Source organism: Aphelocoma coerulescens, chromosome 3 (assembly GCF_041296385.1).
Source record: "Aphelocoma coerulescens isolate FSJ_1873_10779 chromosome 3, UR_Acoe_1.0, whole genome shotgun sequence".
Classification (NCBI taxonomy): Eukaryota; Metazoa; Chordata; class Aves; order Passeriformes; family Corvidae; genus Aphelocoma; species Aphelocoma coerulescens.
Genome location: NC_091016.1, coordinates 924824 through 947215, shown reverse-complemented (window position 1 = coordinate 947215; position 22392 = coordinate 924824). Strand labels below are relative to the sequence as shown.

The 22392-nt window shown below is 56.7% G+C and overlaps 1 long non-coding RNA gene across 3 annotated transcripts; it reads left to right on the top strand.

Moving 5' to 3' along the window:
- The first annotated feature begins 11200 nt into the window (after positions 1 to 11200).
- LOC138107490 (uncharacterized) lies at positions 11201 to 17810 on the top strand. 3 transcript variants are annotated; one of them, XR_011149552.1, is made up of 3 exons: positions 11201 to 11552; positions 12409 to 16335; positions 16930 to 17810. It is a non-coding gene; the product is annotated as an uncharacterized lncRNA (long non-coding RNA). The 3 variants fall into 3 exon arrangements; XR_011149553.1 differs by lacking the exon at positions 11201 to 11552 and adding an exon at positions 12222 to 12291; XR_011149551.1 differs by lacking the exon at positions 11201 to 11552 and having other exon boundaries at positions 12337 to 16335.
- Positions 17811 to 22392: the final 4582 nt, after the last annotated feature.

The window sequence follows — 22392 nt, the reverse complement described above, 5'->3', positions numbered from 1 at the left end:
GTCGGAATCCGGGCCGGATTCAGGCAGCTGAATAGACAGAAGCCCTTGTGAGGGGCGGGGGCCTTGTGAGTACCACACTAAAGATGGCGGCTCGACCGGAAGTGGCTTCTGCCAGCACCCAAGATGGCGGCGAAACCGGAAGTTAGATCATTGCCACACTAAAGATGGCGGTCGTTTACGCTGTTTTCTGACCTTCTCAAGATGGCGGCAGGGAAGGCCCCCTCTAGCTGCGTCTATTCGGCTGCCTGAACGCGACGCCGACACCGACGCCAGCCCAGCGCTTGCACACAATTTTCTGAGGCGTTTCCCGCTATGCGGACACCGACTGTGGGGTCAGTGGCGCCTGGGGTAGGCGGGAGCATTCAGGCAGCCGATTAGACGGAGCGGGGTCCTCCACCGCCGCCATCTTGAGAAGGTCGCATCGCCACATTGGTGTGGTCCCGGTAATTTCCGCCCTTCTTCGCCCGACGCGGCAATGGCGGGGAGTCCGGGGAGCAGCGCTGCCGGGCCGGGGGCACCGGGGCGGGTGCTGCGGGCTCGGAGGTGAGCGGGGAACGGGGACAGTCCCGAGCGGACGGTGGGGGCCGCGGGGGATCGGTATTCCGGCCCAGGGATGGGTGTCCCGGGACAGGGGTGGGGGTCCCGGCCCAGGGATGGGTTGCTGGACTATCTAATAAGATTATATAACAATCCTACAAGGAGAACTATGTAAAAAATCCTCCCTTGTTACCCTTCTCCCAGCCCCGCTGTGTTTTCAGGATCCTGGGGGCAGAGTTTGGGTCTGGACAAGGCTCTCGGGCACAGGGTGGGATTCTTGGGGTGCAGGACCAGGATTTGGACTCGATGCTCCCTGCGGGTCCCTTCCAGCCCAGGGAATGCTGCGATCCTGTGCCTCTGGGGGTGAAATAAAGGGGATCGCTGGGGTTTTTGCCCGCTGTGTTCACGGCCCCGCCGGCTCCGGGCGGGTTAAAGGCGCAGCTGCCCCGAGACAGCGGGACCGGCCGGGGCTGCTCGCTCCCGGTGCTGCCGCCTTGTGGGGAGAGCCCGGCACTGCAGCCCGGAACGGCGCTGGACACGGGATCGGCGTGGAACAGCAGCCCAGGGAATGCTGAGGCACCCCAGGGAATGCTGAGGTGTCCCAGGGAAGGCTGAGGCGTCCCCTGCCCGGGGCACTCGGCAGCAAATCCCTGATGTTGAGCGGAAAAAGGAAAGTTCTGGGTTAGTGGGAGGAGGTTTCTGGAATGGAGTTGGGACAGGTGCTGATCCACGCATGGAATCACGGGGTGGTTTGGCTTGGAAGAGCCACCAAGATCATTTACGCTCTGTTTGTTGTCCGATTCCACAGCAAAGTACATCCAGAACTGGCACCTCACCCTCACGGACAGCAGGAATGTCTTGCATAGCTCTTGGAATGGGAAGGGCCGTTGGGAGCTCTGGCAGGAGCAGGTAAGAACAGAAATGGGATCATTCCGGCTGCTGCTGGAGGTGGTTTTCTGCTTTCAGGCTGTTCTTCTGACTGATCCTTTCACAGCACTGTTCTAGGGCACATTTGAGGGTAATTCCAGGAATTTCAAACCAGATAAAAACTGGTGGGGAAAAAATGTGAACCTGATCCATTTCTGGTAATTCCAAGCTTCTCCCACAACACCGTTCCAGGGGAAAGCTGATGAAAGGGTGAAGATGCAGAGGAGCAAGTGCTGTAAACCCCCCTGGCACTCTGACAGAGCAGACCTTGCAGTACTCGCAGCAGATCTCTTGGAGAAAGTGTGGGATGGCAAGGTTTTCCAGGAAAGCAAAAGGAGGGCAGAGATGAGGGAATAGGCTTCCAGTTATTCCTTTAGCTGAAAGCGTGGGGGAATTGAGAGGGGCCACAAGAACTGTTTGTGTAGGAAAATGGGAGTTTGGGGGCTGAATCGGAGTTTCTCTCTGGGGCATTTTTGAGGGAAAAGCTGAGGTGCTGTTTAAGGGAGGGAATGCACATTTTTGGGGTGGAAAAGGTTTAATCAATATTGTAGAGGAAGTAAAATGTTGGGGGTAAAAGTGGATGCAATCTGGAGGGGACAGAAGGAATATTTTGAAGGCAAAATGGGGAACTCAGTAGTGGACAGAGGGGGAACATCTTGGAGGCAACACTTGACAAACTCTCTGGGGTGGAGAACGAAGACATTGAGGGAAAAATGAGGTGGTGAGCAGTGGGCACGTAGGGAAGGTTGTGGGGGTAAATCTTGAGAAAAGCCCCGTGGTATTCAAGAAATTCTTGGAATCAGGACGGAGGAATTCAGCGGTGGAAAACCAGGGGAATTTTGCGGGGGTAAAACTTTAAAAGATCTAAGAGTTGAGAGTGAGTGTTTTTAGGTGAAAAGGATGTCTTGTTGAAGTTGGGCATCTGGATTGTGGCATTTATGGATCAGAGGGTGTGTTTCCAGAAAGTAGAAGATAAAGAAGACTCCCAAAGCCTCGGTAGCTGTGTTAAGAAATCCCTGCCAGGGAAGAAAGGTACCTAAACCTCCTAGAAAGTAGGGACTAATTAGCATGGGAAGCAGGGGAAAACCCAGCCCAGTGGGAGAGAGCAGGCCGGGTAAGGGAAGAGAAGGATGCCCTTAAGAAGAAGCAGGGAAGGGGAATTTCTCGGTTTGCTCAAATGTATCAAAAAGTTTGGAATCTGGGTCTGTGTGGAGGCCGGGATTTTCTCGGCCACATCCAGAGCCCAGCACTAGGAATAAAGTAATTCCAGGCTTTACAACGCCAAAAATGCAGTACCAGAGAGTTCTGTTGTCCCGAGGACTTGGGGGATATTTGGCAAAAATTTCTGGGGGCCCAGGCTGGACCGAGCTTTTCACACTCCCCGGATTCACGGGATCGGGGATTCCAGCGTGCCCTGCACGGGTTTTTCAGGGAAGTCCCAAATCCGTGTGAGCACGAAGCAGAATCCCCGGGGAGCTGAAGGCAACGGGATATTTCTTGGGAATTTTGAAGGATTAGGTGAGTCCTCAGTGATAGGTTGGAATGAACGCAAATTGTCCGGGAGTTGCTGGTTTAGGGATGGCCAGGTCTGGATTTGGATTTGTGGGCACCGAGCGTTCCTTGTGTCAGCTTTAGGTCTGGGTTGGTGGGAATTGTCGGAGAAAAGAGAAGGGAATTGCAATGCAGAGCTCCATTCCTGGAGAAAGGATCAGGATGGGAGAGGAAAGGCTGTGGAGCTGCTGGGAGCTCCTGGAGACCAAAAGGATCTGAGGTCCGGAGGCAAAAGCTGTGGAACAAAGCCTGAAAAGGGTGCGGGGTGGGGCGGGAGGGGGAGGAGGGCACCGCGGGGGGTGGGGGGAAAGAGGGAAAGGATTCCTGCTCCTGGAATCCAGCAGGGACCAGGAGAGGATCATTTTCCATCCACTGCTCTCAGTGGAATCCTAATAAGGAAGGTCGAAGGAAAGTGATTCATTTGTTTGTTCTTAGGTTTGGAATGAAAGGTGCTCTTCCAGAGGGGAATATTCACCTGTTAAAATTCTGTTGGATCCAGGAAAAGAGGGAGGACCAGCTGGGGAATGAACAGGTGGATTTTTGGTGGATACAGACAAAGGCATGGGCAGGGGCTCTTAGGTAAAATACACTTCATGGGGCACCCCCAGGAAAAGCTCCAGCTGCCCACTTTTCCAAGCTCTGACATTCCAGAGGAGTAAGCAGTGGTCAGCACATCGCTCTCTATATTCCTTGGATGGCCAGTGCTTTGTTGGGAAGAGGTGACATTTGGAAAGGAACAAATCCGGGGATATAATTCCTGATAGTGAGGCCCAGGTTTTGATATCCTTCCAGCACCCGAACGCAACAGAGGGAATCCTGGAGGAGGAGGTGGAAAACGCTGTCGCTCCGTTGGTGGAATTCCTGGGAAATGGAAAGCAGCAGAAGCAGCAAGAACAGAGTTGGAAGCAGGCTCCAGCTGGGTAAGGCAGACACCAAATCCTTTGGAATTAGAACTGGGCAGGGGTGGGAAGAATTAATTCTTCAATTTGTAGCCCATGGATTCCTGAGCAGGATCCCGTCAGGGAAGACTGCAGGGATCGGCCTGGAGACTGTTCCCGGCTGGGGGCAGCGAGGCTTGGAATTGGCTGGAGGGAAGAAAGGGGGATCCTTTGAGCACAAGGATCAGCTGTGAAATGTGGAGATGGCATCAGACAATTCCTCGGGAGGGTTCGGTTCCTGGGCCAAATGGATCTCCTGCCTTGTGAAGGAGTTCAGAGATCTGGGAAGAGCCCAACCAGCGCAGGGAAAGGACTGGCAGATAAAACTGCTGGGGAACGGTGGGGAAAAGCATCCGAACAGGGGGCCTCGTTTTGTACAGGAATGGTACAAAAAATTGTCCGAAAGAGCAGGAATCCAATGGGATTTACATGTTCCTTGGAGACCACATTCCAGTGGGAAGTCTGAGAGACGGTAACAAAACCTAAAAAGGCAAATGAGCCTAATCTGCCCAAAGCCTCCAATGGCCACATTCCCTGGCATTGCTGAGGAATTCAGCTGAGCTCCAAGCAAAAGGTGAGCCCCTATGGAATCCTTTCTGGGAGACCCTATCCAGCTGGGACTCTTCCTGGAGAAGGCCATGGGATAAGGGTTATCCCAGGTCCAGAGAATATGTCATTTCCTTGTGAAAAACACTTGGATCACTGCATCACTTATTGTTTTAGGCTCACCAGTCACCCGGGCTATCCAAGTCCGTCCTCCCCAGCGGGGAGAGCGGGAGCATGTCCGGACATGGAGAATTTCTGGGAGAGCCCGGGAGAAGGAAGAAGGCTCCAGCTTCACAGATCTGTGTCATAACCCATCCTGTCGGCCGCTCCTGTTTAAACCTGGTGGATTGGGCCTCTTGGATTCAACCTGAGCAGCGCTAATTGCTGGGAATGAAGCAGCCTTTGGTACTTCTTTTCCACAAAACCTCTCCATCCTGCCCTTCAATCCTGTTGCAAACACAGGAAAAACCTAAAACTCTGTTTTTTTTCCCCCTCACTCCTTTTCACTTTGCCTCCTCTTTTCTTGCAGGCTTTGGGCTATCCAGGCTTGGATGTGGATTAGGCAGAGCACCCTGTAAGCTCAGCTCCAGGTGGGATTGCAGCGGTGTTGGAAGCACCAGGGATTCTCCCAAGGTTTGGTGTGAGGGGCTGCATCTTGGGAGGGGCTGGGATTTTGTGCACTTCTGGCTGTCCAGGTACAGGGATGGGTTCCTGGGCGATCTAATGATATTATATAACGATCGTACAAGGAGATCTATATAAAAAATCTTCCATTGTCATCCTTCTCCCAGCCCCGCTGTGTTTTCAGGATCCTGGGGGCAGAGTTTGGGTCTGGACTAAGGCTCTCGGGCACAGGGTGGGATTCTTGGGGTGCAGGACCAGGATTTGGACTCGATGCTCCCTGCGGGTCCCTTCCAGCCCAGGGAATGCTGCGATCCTGTGCCTCTGGGGGTGAAATAAAGGGGATCGCTGGGGTTTTTGCCCGCTGTGTTCACGGCCCCGCCGGCTCCGGGCGGGTTAAAGGCGCAGCTGCCCCAAGACAGCGGGACCGGCCGGGGCTGCTCGCTCCCGGTGCTGCCGCCTTGTGGGGAGAGCCCGGCACTGCAGCCCGGAACGGCGCTGGACACGGGATCGGCGTGGAACAGCAGCCCAGGGAATGCTGAGGCACCCCAGGGAATGCTGAGGCGTCCCCTGCCCGGGGCACTTGGCAGCAAATCCCTGATGTTGAGCGGAAAAAGGAAAGTTCTGGGTTAGTGGGAGGAGGTTTCTGGAATGGAGTTGGGTCAGGTGCTGATCCACGCATGGAATCACGGGGTGGTTTGGCTTGGAAGAGACCACCAAGATTATTTATGCTGTTTGTTGTCTGATTCCACAGCAAAGAACGTCCAGAACTGCCACCTCACCCTCACAGACAGCAGGAATGTCTTCCATAGCTCTTGTTTTGGAATGGAAATGGCTGTTGGGAGCTCTGGCAGGACCAGGTAAGAACAGAAATGGGATCATTCCGGCTGCTGCTGGAGGTGGTTTTCTCCTTTCAGGCTGTTCTTCTGACTGATCCTTTCACAGCACTGTTCCAGGGCACAATTGAGGGTCATTCCAGGAATTTCAAACCAGATGAAAACTGGTGGGGAAAAAATGTGAACCTGATCCATTTCTGGTAATTCCAAGCTTCTCCCACAACACCGTTCCAGGGGAAAGCTGATGAAAGGGTGAAGATGCAGAGGAACAAGTGCTGTAAACCCCCCAGGCTCTCTGACAGAGCAGACCTTGCCGTACTCCCAGCAGATCTCTTGGAGAAACTGTGGGATCACAGGGTTTTCCAGGAAAGCAAAACGAGGGCAGAGATGAGGGAATAGGCTTCCAGTTAAGAATGGTTTGGTGGGTGTAGGAATGATTCTTGTATGTGTGATGCTTCCCTTTTTATTCCTGAATAATTAAAAAATTCTTGCTTTAATAAACCATTTAAATTTAGGAATTTAAATTTGAGAGGGAACAGTGCAAAAATAATACCGGGGGAGGTCATGGAATGATGGAATGGTTTGGGTTGAAAGCCCCATCTCTGAGCCTGTTCTGGGCAAGCTCGTGCCCATCGGCCACTCGGTGCAGGTGGACATGGAAGTCATGGAGGCGTTCAGGGAACGCTGATTGTTTTTCCCTGCCTCTGGCAGTCAGGTCATTACAAAGACTAATTGACCTCTTCCAGTGGGGAGACATTTGAACAAGAGGTGCCAAAAAGAATTGGAGCTTCTGCACGATGAAATCTGCAAGAATCCAACTTAAAATCCCCCCTGGATGGTCACCGGTGCGATTCCCACGGACTGGTCACCTTGGCCAGGAGTGTCCAATCCTGCTGTCAATGCACTGGACCAGGATGTCATTTTCATTTCATGTAAAGACCCTCTGGGTGCCCCCCAGTCACTGGAAGGACCGGACTGGGCTCCCAGGGCAGTAATTCCAGGTGTTCTCTTCATGGGAATAGCACAGGGGCCTTCCCCTTGCCCAGAGGAGCAGCCAGTGCCTCCCTCAGTCCACAAATCCCCAGGACAGAACACAGAGAAAGTAACAGGAATATGGAAATCCCCCACAGTGGGAGATTCTGGTGCTCTGGATTAAATTTTGGATTTATAATGTTAAAGGGAGGGGGGTGTGGAGGGGTTTTTCTCCCTCTCCTGTTCATTATTGTTACCACTGCTCTTGTTGCTCTCACTGTTATTATGTGTTGTCATTAATCTCAAATGATTGTATTTGTCTTGGTTTCCATTCTTAAACTGTTCTGAGCTGGAATTTTGTCTCTGGTCTCTTCCCCATCCCACGGGGGGTGAGGGAGCAGCTGCTGGTGCCCAGCTGGGGTCCAGCTGTGGCCCCGGGCACTTCTGGGGGCTCCGAACCCGAGGGACAGGAGCGGTTTTGGGCTCACAAAAAGAGACCCAGTGCTGCGTTTCGGGGGCTCAAAAGCAGGCGCAGAGCTTAAAAGCAGAGACTAAATCCTGCATTGTGGAGTCCTATTACCGCAGGCCGAGGCCCTAGGGTATATCACTGTGTCCCGCAGCCGCAGGGAGGAGGAGGAGGAGAGAAGATCCAGCAGGCAGGAATTGTGCAGCAAGATTCATTTCTTTAATTATTTTACAAACTCTATTATAGACTTTTTTCTTCATAGTCTAATTGGACAAACGATCAGCCTCCCCTTGGGGGTGATTGGCTAAAATCCTAAAACATCCACTCTCAAAATATTTTTCTACTGTACCATTATCAAGACTTTTCAAGGTTGCAGGTGGTGGTTTGGTTGTTTACATTCCCTGCCACCTCTTCTGTGAGAGAGAGAAGTCTCTCACAGACTTAGAAAATAGCAAGAGAACCCTTGCTAACAGCATTTCTCTATCTAAAGAGTCCTGAGAGCAGGCTGGTATGGCCAGAGCTGGGACTCAGAAACAGTGACTAAATCCTGTTTTCAGGGCTTGAGGAAGAGAATGAGTCCTGTGTGTTTGGGCTCACAAAGAGAAACTGAAGTGCTGCGTTTTGCTGGACCTGAATTAAAGCCTAAATGCCGTGTTTTGATGCTCAAAGCGGGCTCTTCGGGCCAGGGCGAGTCTGTGTCTCTGAGCTCCGAGTCCTGCCTTAGGCACAGCCCGAAGCCGGGCTCCCCGGCCTCACGCAGAGCTCGGGAGCAGCGACTCAGCGCCGCGTCCGGGGCTGGCGGCAGAGCCCGGGGCCGCGTCGTGGGGCCCAAGGCGGGCTCCGGGAGGGGCTCAGGGCTGAGCGGAGCCCGGCCCGGCGCGTCGGGCCCGGCTCGGGATCCCGGGGCTGCCCGGGCGCTGGCACAGCCCCGGCTCCCCGCGGAGAGCCGGCCGGAGCAGGAGCGGCAGCGCCGGGCTCGGCCCCAGCGCCCGTCCCGGAGCGGCTCCTCCCGGTCCCGATGCCAGCCCCAATCCCGCCGGGGAAGAGGCGGCGCCGCCCGGGACCCGCAGCGGCCGCCGGCAGGACCCGGAGCCCCGGTCCCAGGAGCGGCCCCGGTGCGCGGGGCGGGCCCGGCCCGGGAGAGAGGGGCGGGGCCCCGAGCGATGGAGCCGCCCCCGTGCCGGGCAGGGCGGGCCCCGGGGCCGGGCGGGGCCGGGGCTCTGGGGCGGTCCCGGGCGGGGCCGGGGGCGCGGCTTCAGGGGCGGCCCCGGGCCCGGCTCAGGTGCGCGGGGCGGGGTCCGCACAGGTGCGCGGGGGCCCCAGCGCGGCTGCGCGGGGCGGGGCCGAGGGGATTTAAGGCCCGGAAATCGCCCCCCGCCGCCATTTGCGCGCTCAGAAGTCGGTGAGGCTGCCGCCGGGCCGGGCTCCCCCTCTTTCCTCCCCCTCTTTCTCCTGCCCCTATCCTCCTCCTTCTTCCCCCGCTTATCACCTCTTTCCTACCCCCCCAGTTCTTTCTCTCCCCCACACCCTCCCTTTCCCTCCCAGCCCCCCTCCTGCCCTCTCCCCAGCGCCCCCCACCCTCTCTCCCTGCTCCCCTGCGCATCCCCGACCCCCCCAGCCCTCCTTTGTCCCCCAGCCCTCCTTTCTCCCCTCTCCATACCCCGCTCCCCAACCCGACTCCCCTCTCTTCCCCTTCTCCCCCTCCTCTGACCATCATCCCTCGCCCTCACCCGGCCTTTCCCTTCCCCCCTCGTTCTCCCCAACGCACCCCGACTCCTCTCCCTACCCTATCTCATTCCTTCCACCTCCCCGTGTTCCTCTTCCCGCTTTCCCCCTCTGCACCTTGACCCCCCCCCCACCTGTGCTCCGTCCTCGTCCTCCCCCCCCCTCCTTTCCTGTCCCCCCACCCCGCCTCTCCCTGCACACCCCGAACCCCCCACCTGCCCTCCTTCTTTGACCCCCTCTGCTCCCTTATTCCCGTCCTCTGTCCCGTCTTTCTCCCGCAGCCGCGGGACTCGGGGCGCCGGAGAATAAAGCCCAGAGGGCCGGAGCCCGGCGCCCCTGCCCTCGCTGGAGCCCCACACGGGGCCGGACCCGCTCGGCGGGTCCCCTGTGCAAACAAGAACACCGCCGGGGCTCCGGCTTTCCACACACACACTGGGGATCCCCTCCTCAGGAGGGGGTCCCGGGAGGGGGGGGGTGGGTTTCAGGGAGGGTGGTGGGTTGGGGTGGGCCCCCTCCGGAGGAGGGGGTCCCGGGGGGGGTGGGTGGGTTTCGGGGAGGGTGGTGGGTTGGGGTGGGCCCCCTCCGGAGGAGGGGGTCCCGAGGGGGGGGGTGGGGGGGGTGGGCCCCCTCCGGAGGAGGGGGTCCCGGGAGGGGGTCAGGGTGGGCCCCCTCCGGAGGAGGGGGTCCGGGGGAGGGGGGTGGGGCGGAGGGGGGACTTTCCCCCCCTCCAGTCCCCGCCCCCTCTCCCGGACCCCCTCCTCCGGACGGGGCTCCCCCAGGCCCCCTCCCCGGGGCCCCCTCCTCCGGACGGGGCCCCGGGGGGGGAGGGGGGGGGGCGGGTGGGGTGGGGGGGAAGCAGAGGGGGTCACGTCACTCTGCAGCATGAACAGACATAGCGACCACAGGCCAAACCAACAGCCCCTCCCGTCGAGCCCCCCCCACCCCACCCGCCCCCCCCCTCCCTCCCCCCCGGGGCCCCGGTCCGGAGGAGGGGGCCCCGGGGAGGGGGCCGGGGGGGAGCCCCGTCCGGAGGAGGGGGTCCGGGAGAGGGGGCGGGGGACTGGAGGGGGGGAAAGTCCCCCCTCCGCCCCACCCCCCTCCCCCGGACCCCCTCCTCCGGAGGGGGCCCACCCTGACCCCCTCCCGGGACCCCCCTCCTCCGGAGGGGGCCCACCCCCCCCACCCCCCCCCTCGGGACCCCCTCCTCCGGAGGGGGCCCACCCCAACCCACCACCCTCCCTGAAACCCACCCACCCCCCCCCCCCCGGGACCCCCCTCCTCCGGTGGAGGGGGCCCACCCTACCCCAACACACCCCCCCTCCCTGAAACCCACCCCCCGCCCCGGGACCCCCTCCTGAAGAGGGGATCCCCAGTGTGTGTGTGGAAAGCCGGAGCCCCGGCGGTGTTCTTGTTTGCACAGGGGACCCGCCGAGCGGGTCCGGCCCCGTGTGGGGCTCCAGCGAGGGCAGGGGCGCCGGGCTCCGGCCCTCTGGGCTTTATTCTCCGGCGCCCCGAGCCCCGCGGCTGCGGGAGAAAGACGGGACAGAGGACGGGAATAAGGGAGCAGAGGGGGTCAAAGAAGGAGGGCAGGTGGGGGGTTCAGGGTGTGCAGGGAGAGGCGGGGTGGGGGGACAGGAAAGGAGGGGGGGGGAGGACGAGGACGGAGCACAGGTGGGGGGGGGGTCAAGGTGCAGAGGGGGAAAGCGGGAAGAGGAACACGGGGAGGTGGAAGGAAAGGTGGGAGACAGAGGGGGAGGATTGAGGGCAGGTGGGGGAAATTGGGAGGGGAAGGGGAGCAGGGTGAGGGGGCAGGGGGGACGCGGGATGGGGGGGGGGAGGAACGGTGGAGGAGGGGGGGGGGATGGAGGGGTAGGGCAGGGTTGAGGCGTGTAGGGGGAAAGGGAGGGGGGATGGGGGGGGACCGGGCCGGGGGGGAGGGAGGGGAGGGCTAGGGGGGAGAGGGGGGGGGGGGTTGGGGGGGGGGGGGGGGTGTAGGGGGTGGGGGAGGGGAGGCAGAGGGGGAAGAACAGAGAGGGTTAGAAGAAGAGAAGCAAACACAAATATAAAGAAATACAGAGACACAGAGATATATAGAGATACAGAACCCGGTCCGGCCGCAACCTCTCCCACCGAGCACCGAGCGCGCAAATGGCGGCGGGGCCGATTCCCGAGGCTTAAATCCTCTCGGCCCCGCCCCGCGCAGCCGCTCTGGGGCCCCGCGCACCTGTGCGGACCCCGCCCTTCACACCTGTGCCGGCCCCGCCCCGCCCCGCCCGCGCCTGTAAATGCCGGCGGATCCGCGCCCGCTCCGCTTTGTGCGCTGGATGCTCATTCTGCTCGTCCCGGGCTGCGGCGGGACCGTCGTTCGGAGCGCTGTGCGGAGCCCGGCCCCGGGGGCTGCTCCCGGCGCTGCGCCGAGCCCGAGGCGCTGAGGTGGGACCGGGAACGGGGTCCGGGGATTCGGGTCCGAGTCCTGTCGGTGTCTGCTGGGGGTCCCGGGCCGAGCCGCTTGTCCCTCGGCGGGCGGGGTGTGGCTCCCGGGCTCGGAGAACTGAGGTGGGATTGGGGATGGCATTAGGGATCGGGATCGCCGCGGCTGGTTAAAAGCCGCTCCGGGATTGGCGCTGGGGCCGAGCCCGGCGCTGCCGCTCCGGCTGCGGCCAGCGCGGGGCTGCGGTCCCGCCGGAGCTCCGGCTACGGTCCCGCCGCGACCGCGGGGAGCCGGGGCCGTGCCGGGCGGGCGGCGCTTCCCCGGAGCAGGCGCTGGATCGCGCCTGGAAGCGGGCGGGGCACGGGGACCGCCCGTGCTGGCCCCGGCACCCCCAGAGGCCGCCGCTCCCGCAGCGCCGCCCGCCCCGTGGGGCGGAACCGGAGCGGCGGCGCTCCCGGCCCGGGCCCGCCCGCAGCCCCCGCGGGGACGCGCAGCTCCCCCAGCCCCGGCGCTGCCGAGGCCGCCGCACCCCCTGCGCAGAGCAGCGCCCGCCTCCCCCCGCCCCGGGGCCGCTCCCCCGGGGGCCTCCCGCCCGCCGCGCCCCCCGCCCAGCGAGCGCGGCTGCAGCGCCGCGGCCGGGAGGAGCCGCTCCCCCGGGCCGGGCGCTGGCGCCGAGTCCGCTGCTGCCGCTCCTGCTCTGACTGCGCCCGCTCTGGGGCCGGGGCTCGGGCCGCTCAGCCGGTACCTGATGCTCTCCTTCCCCCCCCCCCCCCCCACTTTCTCTGCGCCTTGCACTCTCCAGTGCAAAAACCTCTGGCTTTGAAAGTCCAGTGGAAACTGTTTCTTCTTTATTTCCAGAGCACAGCATCTCCTGAGTGGGAATGGATACACAAGGAGCACCAAGTCGAACCCTTATGTGAATGCCTCATCTGGGCCTTGAACCCACACCTGGCCATTCTCAGCACCCTGCTCCAACCAAGCCAATCTCAGCTCCTGCCAATGTCCTGCCTGGCATGGCAATGCCAAGTGCCAGCAAGGTAATTCCTTTGCAAATACAGCTCCTTCTTTTATGCTAATGCTGCTTTACACCCCAGCCCCTGCCATGGCTACAGGGCAGAGCTCCATGGCCAGCACCTGATCATGGAACACCACAGGTGATCGCTTGGGGGACAGCACAAAACTCTTCCCATAGCCCTGATTTCCTGCCCTTTCCAGGATTTCCCCAACAGCTGTCAAGGTGCTCATTCCACGTCCCTTTCCAGGGAGAAAGAAGCAAGGCAAGTCCTGAGGGTTCACTTGCTCCATGGCCAAAGTTCTGGAGAGTGTCAGAGCTGCTCCTGCCTGCAGAGGGGCATTTCCCGCAGGTGAGTGTTCACAGGCCAAAATCACAGTGGCGGCTGAGGCAGCTTTTGTGGCCCAGAGCTGCACAGAGCTCTCAGTGACTCCTGCTCATTGCCAGGAGTGTTCCTTGGTGCTCCTTCTGTGTGTCCCAGCTGGCAGGGAACGGGGGGAGGGAGAAGGCCGGCAGCCCCAGGAAGGGAACCAGCAGCTCTTGTGCTTTGGATTTGCAGAGAGGAGCTGTGCCTGCAGTGTCCTGCCTGTGGCACACAGCATGCCAAACACACATCCCGGGAACGGGCACCGGGCTGCCTGGGCAGCGCTGGGATGGACATGGATAAAGGGCGGCCCCTCGGCCAGGGGCTGCTCTGAACAGGCACCCGGAGATGCTTCGGCCCCGACAGACCCCACTGACGCCCCAAAAATACCCCAAGGAACAGCTGGCACCGGGGAATGTCGGCACGGGCTGTTTGCAGAGGGGCTCAGACAGCAATTCCCGCTGCCGACCTCCCACACACCTGCCAGCTATGTCCCAGCCACCCAAAATGCCTTCCCTTCCAGCCTGAGGACATCATCCCTCAGCAGCGTTAAAGCCAAGGCAAGCTTCCCCCACAGCAATGAAATGCCAAGCAATGCCCTCAGAGATGCCTTCAAATGAAAGGTCAGAGGCAGAGAAATCTCTTTGGATTGAGTTGGCAGTTTTTGGGGAACCAGCTGGAACTGCACAACTGATGGAAAGCTTTCACAGGTGGCTCACACTGCAGGTGCCCTGAAGGCAGGGATGTGCATCCCTTTCCTGAGGGAAAAGAACTTCCAGAGGCTCTGCAATGAAATTGCTCCTGCAGGGAGAGAAGTCCTCCCGGGGGCACAGGGGCTGCCTCAGCACGGGCTGGGAGCGCGTCCGGCCAGCGCCTTCTCCTGCTTCCAAATATCACCCGAGCCCGAGCTCGGGGGGTGCAGGCAGCTGAATTCCAGGGAACTCTGTCAGGTGCCCCAGGGACATGGTGGGGGGGGCTGGGGGATGAGGGTTACAAACAGCAAATTCTATGGAACGTGAAGTTGTCCTTGCCCTGACCCTGCTGAGCTTCCCTGGAAGCTCTGCTGCTTCCTGACACCTGCTGTTAAATAGGCAGCTCTGCATGGGAATATCCATGCTCCAGGAGGCACTAGGAGGCTATTCCAGTGGCAATTCAGGGCTTTGGGTAGAATTCATGTGAACTAGCAAAGCCTAACCCCAAATCTGGGCACCACACAGGGAACAATCTTTGTGCTGCCCTGGCAGCCAAAGCCCCTGGGCTGGGAAATGTCAGCAGGCAAATGGATAGAATGATTTAAATCCCAGCATCCCCCAAAGGGACAATCCACTCACCTCCCTTTGCTCCCAAAGTGTCCACTCTGTTCCCCACAGGTGCCCTGGGGATGCCAGGGAGGTCCCTTTGCCCACAGTGCCTTTCTCCTGCCCCTCTCCAGCCTGAGGCCTCTTCTCCCTTCCCTGCCAGCTGCTGCCAAGGAAGGAGGACACAGTGAGTCCTGAGTTCACCTCCAAATAGTCCTTCCCTCACCTTGAGATGACCTGAGACTTTACCCCCAAAATGTCCCCATCTGTCTCCTTCTGAGTTCCTCATTTTTTACAAGGAAGCATTCTTTCTCTGCTCTGGAGATTACCACAAGATTTGCCCCCAAAACTTTCCCCACCTGTCCACTACCTCTTTCCTCATTTCCACCTCAATATTCTCATTCTTTACCCTACAGACACTTTCAATTTTTACCCCTCAGAACTTCCCTACCTGGCCATAAAACCTCAGTTTACCCCATCAAGTGCATTCTCTCTGCTACAGATCACCTCAGATTCTACCCCCGACATTTTCTGTACCTCTCCACCACGGAGTACTTCATTTTTACTTCAAAATACTCCTTTTCTACCATGGAGATTCCCTCAAGTTTTACCCCCCAGATTTACCCACCTGTCCACAGCAATTCCCTCAGTTTACCTCAGGATGCTCCTGCTCTCTCCTAGAGATGACCTCACATTTTACCCCCTCAATTTTCCCTACCTGCCCAATTCTGATCACCTCCTTTTTACCTCAAAATAGGAGTTCTTTCTTCTACAGATTAACTAGGATTTTATGACCAAAATGTCTATTTTGTCCCCTGTATACTGACCAGATTGTAAAACCAAAACCACGCAAGTTCTGTCTGTCTTATCCCCAAAATGTTCATTCTGTCCCCTACAAATTAGGTCCGATTTTTTCTCAAAGACACTTACTGTTCCTCCATAATTACCTCAGGGTTTGCCCCCCAAATTCTACCTCCTCTTGACTACTGGTCACCTCATTGCTTCCTCAATATGTTCATTCTCTGCCCTACAGATCTTCCCACGTTTTACACCCCAAATTTCCTTGCCTAGCCCCAGTGACTGCCTCAGTTTATGTCAGTGTGTCATACTCTCCCTAGAGATTACCTCAAGTTTGACCCCCAAAATTTTCCTTAACTGTCCACAACTTATTACCTCATTTTTACCTCAAAATATTCATTCTCAACCTCTAGATTATTTCAAGTTTTACCCCCCCAAAATTCCCCTACCTGTCCACTACTGATTCCCTCTTCTTCCTTCAATATTTATTTACTTTCTACCACATAGCTTCTATCAAGATTTACCACCAAAGTTTTCCATCTGTCTACTACTGATGACCTCATTTTTACCTCAACATGTTCTTTCTACAGCTTATTTAATGTTCTTTTTACACAAGTTTCCCTACTTGCCCACAACTGATTCCCTCATGTTACCTCAGTGTGTTCATGCTCTCCCCTAGAGATTAGCTCAGATTTTCCCCACATGCTCAGTACTCATCACCTCATTTTTCCCTCCAAGTGATCATTCTCTGCTCTTGAGATTTTGTCACGCTTTGCCTCCAAAATTTTCCTTATTTGTCTACTCCTCTATGCCTATGCCAAAATATTCATTCTGTCCCCTACAGGTTACATCAAGTTTTACCCCCCAAATTTTCCTTCCTCTACAATATTAACTCTTTTCTGCCCCAAAAATGTGCATTCTCTCTCCTAAACATCACCTCAGCTTTTCCCTCAAAAATGCCACCTCGCTCCCCTCGACATCCCCTCCCATTTTCCTACACAAACAATTCTTGTGTCCCCTCTCAGTCACCCCAGGTTTTCCCAGTGAGGAGCTGCAAGGAATTCAGGCAGGGCCAATGACACCAGGGAACAGCTGTAAATTCAGAGGCAGAGAGAGAAGATCTACCAGGAAAGGGGAAAGGTTCAGAAGACATTTCTGCAATTAATTAATTAATAATTATTTCCAGTTCCCCACTGAGAAGAACACAACCTCACAGCTGTTAAGGCCTGACGGTTCCCTGCAGGGAGAGCTCAGCACACGTGCCCAGAGGCAATCCCAGCATCTGAAAGAAAGAAAGAAAGAAGCAGCAAAAGGTGATTGCTTCTCTTTCCAAGTTATTTCAAGTGCTCACACCCAAACCAACCTTTGCTCTTGATTCTGGCCGGGTGCATGGTGAGCGGTGGGCACAGGTCATGTCATCCATGCTGATGTGAGTGATGCTTTCTGGGGGAAATCAGCTGATTTCCAAAGTTCCCTTCCTGCCCCGTGCCTGATGTGCACAGGAGAAAACCCCTTCCCTGAAGGGACTTGTGCTCCCTCTAATCCCATTTGCCCAGTCTGTTCCATGGGGATATTGCCAGCCTGGGGCAGCAGAGGCACCCGCAGCTCTCAGCACTCTCTGCTCCAAGCACAGCTCTGGGCTCCTTTGCAGACTGCCTCTGCCGTGGGGTTTTCTCCAGGAGAAGCCAAGGAATTGCTCATGGAAGGGTGGAGATTAAGTTAGCCCAAAGGGAAGCAAAGAATAAGTACTCCAGGAAGAGCCCTTGGGAGCTGCTGGGCTGAGGTGGGAAGGGGACATTCCTTGCCTGCAGGGCCAATACACAACAACCTCCAACCCAAAGCACAGACTGGCAGGTGGGGTCTGACAGCACCACTCTGACAAACCTCCTTGTCATTCTTCCCTGCAGTGACTTTTGCAATCAAACTCTGAAGCTGACAAGCCCAGCAGCTCTGTCCATCCACTCTGGAAGGAAAGGATACTCCAGGGATGAGGCCCATTCCCAGCAAACGCTCCCAACACAGCCCGGAGGCACCGCTGGAGCTCGGGTGTGGAGCTGGGAAGGGCTGCCAGGAGCACGCAGCCCCCAGGTGGGGTGGCAGTGGCAGCAGCAAATTCCCCCAGGCTGATGGCACAACAGAGAGACAAAGGCCAGCAGTGTCCACGGGAGGTGCAGGGTTAATTCTGCTCCCTGCCCTGCCCCATCCCTGCAGGAAAGCTCCAGGGGGGAGAGAAACTCTCAGGGTGCCCAAAATGCAGCATCTGTCACCCTGATCCCGCTTCAACTCAGAGTGTGGGGCCAAGCTCCCCCCACAGGTAAACACTGAGCTGACCTGCTCAGGCTCAAACACAGCCCCAGTTCTCACCTCCAGCCTGCTCCTGGGGCTGCTGCCACATTCCTGACAAGGTGCCAAAGGCCCCTTTGGACAGGGCTCTCTCTGTCTCAGGTGCTGGGCACTGCAGGGACCAGGGCAGCCCCCTCTGGGGACAACTGGGGATTCATCCCACACCACGGGCAGGACCAGGGGCCCTCCAGTACAGGCTGGTGGGGCCAGAGCTCCTTGGGTTTGGCTGCTCAAACACCAAAGCTTTTGGCAAAGATGGGACAAGTTAAGTGGGTTTTCCTGCCCTGAGAGAGAGAGGAAATTGTTAAAATTAAGCATGGAAATTAAGTTCACTGTGGAAGTCAAAGGCTCCTGGCTTTCCCACTCCTGTTCTGATTGCTCACTAGAGGGTTTTATCCATAAAAAAATGAGAGGTGGCACCAAATAAAAGAACTCTTTTTCAACATTTTTCCCCTACTTTCTTTCACACATAAAAAGGATGTCCATTTTTACTTAGTGCATTCTTTGCCTAATTTTAACAGAACTGTTTTCCTTCCAGGCCCCACTTGTGGGTTCTTCACTCCTTTGCCATCGGACTTTGGACAAAGGAAGAGAAGGATCGGCTCCACACGGGTGTCATCCAACGGGGAACACCCCCTGTACCAGCCCCAGCCTTCTCCAAGCACGCTGCCTCACTTTCCCCATTCTGGATGCTGGCTCCAATCCAGTCTGAGTTCTCCCCTGTTTTCCATGTCTAAGGACAGGAACTTGTCCTGGTCAGGGTGTAAGGCCTTAAACTGCACATTGATCTGGGGGGCTGTGACTGGGATTCCAGCAGGGAATTCACTGTTTTACAAATAAAAATTATTCCAGGGAGCTGCTGCTTCACCACACAGTGTCAGCAAAAGAGAGAAAACACTAAAGGTGTATCCAAAAACAAGGATGAAATGATTCCTCCTGCTTTTAGTGGGATCAGGGCTTATGCTGCCCTGGAATGACAAAGAACTTCTCCCTCAGCCCCCCAGAGAGCCCTCGAAAAGCCAAAGTGCCGCAGGGAAGGAAGGAAGGAAAGGCACCTGCTGGGGCAGCACAGGTCCAGCTGCTCATGGGGACTGGGAATGAGTGCGGAGCCAAAAGCACCTTCCCAGGCTGGAGGGGCTTGCCTAAAGCACCACCTCTGGGAAGCAAAGGGCTATGGAAGAAATGGAGTGGGAATTTACAATAATAATCATCATGTATCGGGAAAGAGCAACAACAGAAGCAACAATCATTCCAAGGGAGCAGGAGGGATGCGGAGCTTGAAACGAGGTTTGAGTGAGGCAGCAGCTCCTGGGAGTTCTAACCCACAGCTCCAGCTCTGCGATTCCAGGAGCACTGCAAGCTCCTACTGCCCCGTCCCCGGCTTTGCCTCCTGCCAGTACTCGGCACCTCGGGCACGGTTGGGTGCGAGTGCTCCAGTGCTGCTGCCCCGAGGGAGTGGGAAAATGGCCATTAAACCACTTCCCACTGGGCTGGCTCCGAGCTCGGGCTGGGGAAAACATTTGGCACCCCTGGCATTTCAATGAAATCAGTTTCCATCACTTTGAAGAGGCACTGAATAAACCCAGGGCACATAAGTAAACCTCTCCCCATAAGGACAGCCCCAGGGAATACACAATTATTCCTATGCCTGGCCAAACAAACCAGCAGCCAGGTTTTGGGAAGAGACTCCAGACTCTTATCTCCTTCCCTGGCTGTAAAACACTTGCAGAGGCTTTGGAGTTCATACAAGCTTGTCAGGATTTGGATACTTCATGTAAATTCCATTCAGATACTGGAATGGAAGTGTCCTAAAGGCACCTCCACTCAGACTTTAATTTTAAGCCCTCTACCACCAAAGAATTTAGATGTTCTTTTCTTAGGAACACCCCACCTCTGCTTCTTTAGGTGTCTCCACGTGGGACATAAATTAAATGTGGACAAATTTTAGAATGCAGCTTCCAAGTCAAGTTACCTGCTAGGAAATTACTTCAGCTCTCTGGTACCTTGGGCTGTTTTAAACACAGCCTGGCCCTTCATGGCTGAGGCTCTGAGCTACACAACTTGTGAGTGGGCAAGTAGCAGCAGCTGAGGTCTCATCCCAGCTGTACACAAAAACAGGGAGTGGGGGCTGCACGTGGATACGTGCAGGCAGGGTTGGGCCCCTTCTGAAAGCTTCAATCCCTGTTTTGCAGAGATTCAATCAGGGATAATGACATTTTCACAAAGCTCTCTTAAGGCACGTGAAAACCCGAGTAAGAAAATGGAATCAAACCCTTTGTTCCACTGGCCTCACGCCCCAAATTCCAACGGGACAGACAAGTCCCTCTCCTCGGAAGGCAACGTCTCCTACCTGGACCTGTGCCTTCCGCAGCCTTTGGTGGCCGCTGTCTCCATCCTCCCACACCTCCTCATCTTCCTCCTCAGCAGGCCTGGCTTCCTCATCCTGCAGAGCAAGCACAGGGACAGTCACCAACCTGCTCATCCCAAACCTGGCCAGCAGGGATGGACTGCTGGGACCCCCTGGACGGTCACCCCTCTGCTGGGCACCATCCCTGCTCTGCAGTCCATTCCCGTTCCTGGCCTGGCATCTCCTTTGAACGGGATGTTAAACCACAACCACTTGCTCGGCTGGGTTTTGGGACATCAGAGACTCCCCCAAGGCAGTGGACAAAGCTCCTGTTCCCACACCCTCTGCCTCCCAAAGCCCTGCTAGGGCCAGGCAGAGCAAAGGAAACCCCTCACTTCCTGCTGGAAATTTCCTCTTGTGCTCGGAAACCCAGGGAAATCGTGGTTGCCCCATCCCTGGAAGTGTTTGAGGCCAGGCTGGCCGGGGCTTGGAGCACCCTGTGGATGGAATGAGGTGATCCTTAAGGTCCCTTCCCACCCAAACTATTCTGCCATTCCAGGATGATTCTGTGATCTCTCCCTGCATTTATTTTGCATCGCTTCCTCTCTAATTTGAATTCCCAAATCAAAATGAGTTTTTAAAGAAATCATTTAAAATTATCCCAGGAATAAAAAGGGGTGCAAACATACAAGAATCATTCCTACCTCCATCAAATCATTATTAATTGGAAGCCTCTTTCCTCATCTCTGTCCTTAGTTTTCCTTTCCTAGGAAACCTTGTGATCCCACAGTTTCTCCAAGAGATTTACTGGGATTGCAGAAAGCTTTGCTCTGTCAGGGAGGCAGGGGGGTTGACAACACTTGTTCCTCTGCATCTTTATCCTTTAACCAGCTTTCCCCCAGAATGGTGCTGCAAGAGAAGTTCAGAATTACTAGAAATGGATCAGGTTCACCTTTTGTCCTCACTCTTTTCCAACTACTTCCAAATTCTTGGAATTATCCTCAAATGAGGCCTAGCAAGCTACTGTGAAAACATCGATCAGAGGAACATCCTGAAAAGAGAAAACCACATCCAGCAGCAGCCAAAACAATCCCATTGCTATTCTTACCTGGTCTCCAGGTGCTCCTGCCAGAGCTCCCAACACCCATTGCCATTCCATGAGGGTGAGGAGGCAGTTTTGGATGTGTTCTTTGCCATGGGATGGGAAAACAGAGCCCAGAGGGTCTTTGTGTCCCTTCCAAGCCACCCCATGATTCCATGATACCATCAGCACCTATACCAATTCCATTCTGGAAAGCCCAATTCCATTCCTCCCATCAACTCAGAATTTCTCCCTTCCTCTCTCTGCTCCACATCAGGCATGTGTTGCCACGTGCCACAGGCATGGGATGCCTCAGCATTGCCTGGGAATGCCACTCAAGGCTGCCCTTGTGGCCTCAGCGCTCCAAAATGCCCAGCTGGCTCCCGTTCCAGCTGGGAATGTCCCAAACAGCAGCGTGGGCTGTGCCCTCTGCCATCCCACCATTGGGGCAGCTCCCATAGAATGTGACTGACTTACTGGGTTTGCAATTCCTGGCTTAAAAGTCAGGTGGTGGAATATCCTCTCCTGGGAATATCCAGAAGACCAGAAGGCTCCCTGGAAGCCACAGGTCAGGGACAGAGTCAGATGAACGATCCTGAACTGGTTTTCAGGGGATGCATCCCCAGCCTGTGGCTGCAAAAACTCCAGAGCTGTTCCTTCCCCTTGGGACAGCCAGGGAAAACATCCCCAGCATGGATTTCTGACAGGAAAAACCTCACTGCTCCAGGCTACTTGGCTCCTCCCAAATCCAGGCCAGCACTCCAACAGGCTCTAAGGACAAAACAACAGGAAAGACCATCTCAGGGCACACGCCACAAGCTGGGCATCACATTCCTCACTGGAACTGGGCTGTTCCCACATCCCTGTGACAGTTGGGAGCATCTCCCGTTCCTCGCTCTTCCATTCAGGACAAAGAGACAACAGAGCTGTCAAACAGCCAGTGTGTAACCCCAACAATCCAGGGAAAACCACCTTGCTCTGGGGAGAAACATCATGCCCAGTTATGGAAAAAACCAAAGAGCGGTACTGGGAACACTTCCAGGCATGGAGGCTCCCAGCTCCGGAAATGCAGCTCACAGGCTTCTTCCCATGGGAACCCCAGTATTGCCCGGGATTGGGCTCAGGGAAAAAGTCCTGCCCATTCCACCACTCTGGCACAGACATCCCAGGAAGGTGTCCCTGACCATGGCAAGGGGCTGAACAGGATGGTCTGTAAGGTTCTTCCCAGCACAGACCACTCCAGGAGTTTAAGGTGGATTCGAGCAGCTCCTGAGGACATGAACACCACCCACACCTCCCACCTGGCTCAGCCCAGAGTCCATCCAGCACTCACAGAGAGCTGCTGGGAGCTGAAATTCTCCCTGCTCCCCCTGCCTGGGAAACCCTGCCTCTAGCTCCTGGGAAAGAGGAGCTGCATCCTGCTGGGTGCTCCCGGCTCTGGGCAGCTGCCGCCTTCAGGCGGGGGGATGGCTCGGGCAGCTCCGGTGACTGTTCCACCTCGATGATTTTGTGTTTTCCTGCATTTCCCTGGGCTGGAGGGGAGCAGGGGGTGCGGTGGGAGTGCGGGAAGGCAGCGGCAGGGAGGGCAAGGAGTGCGGC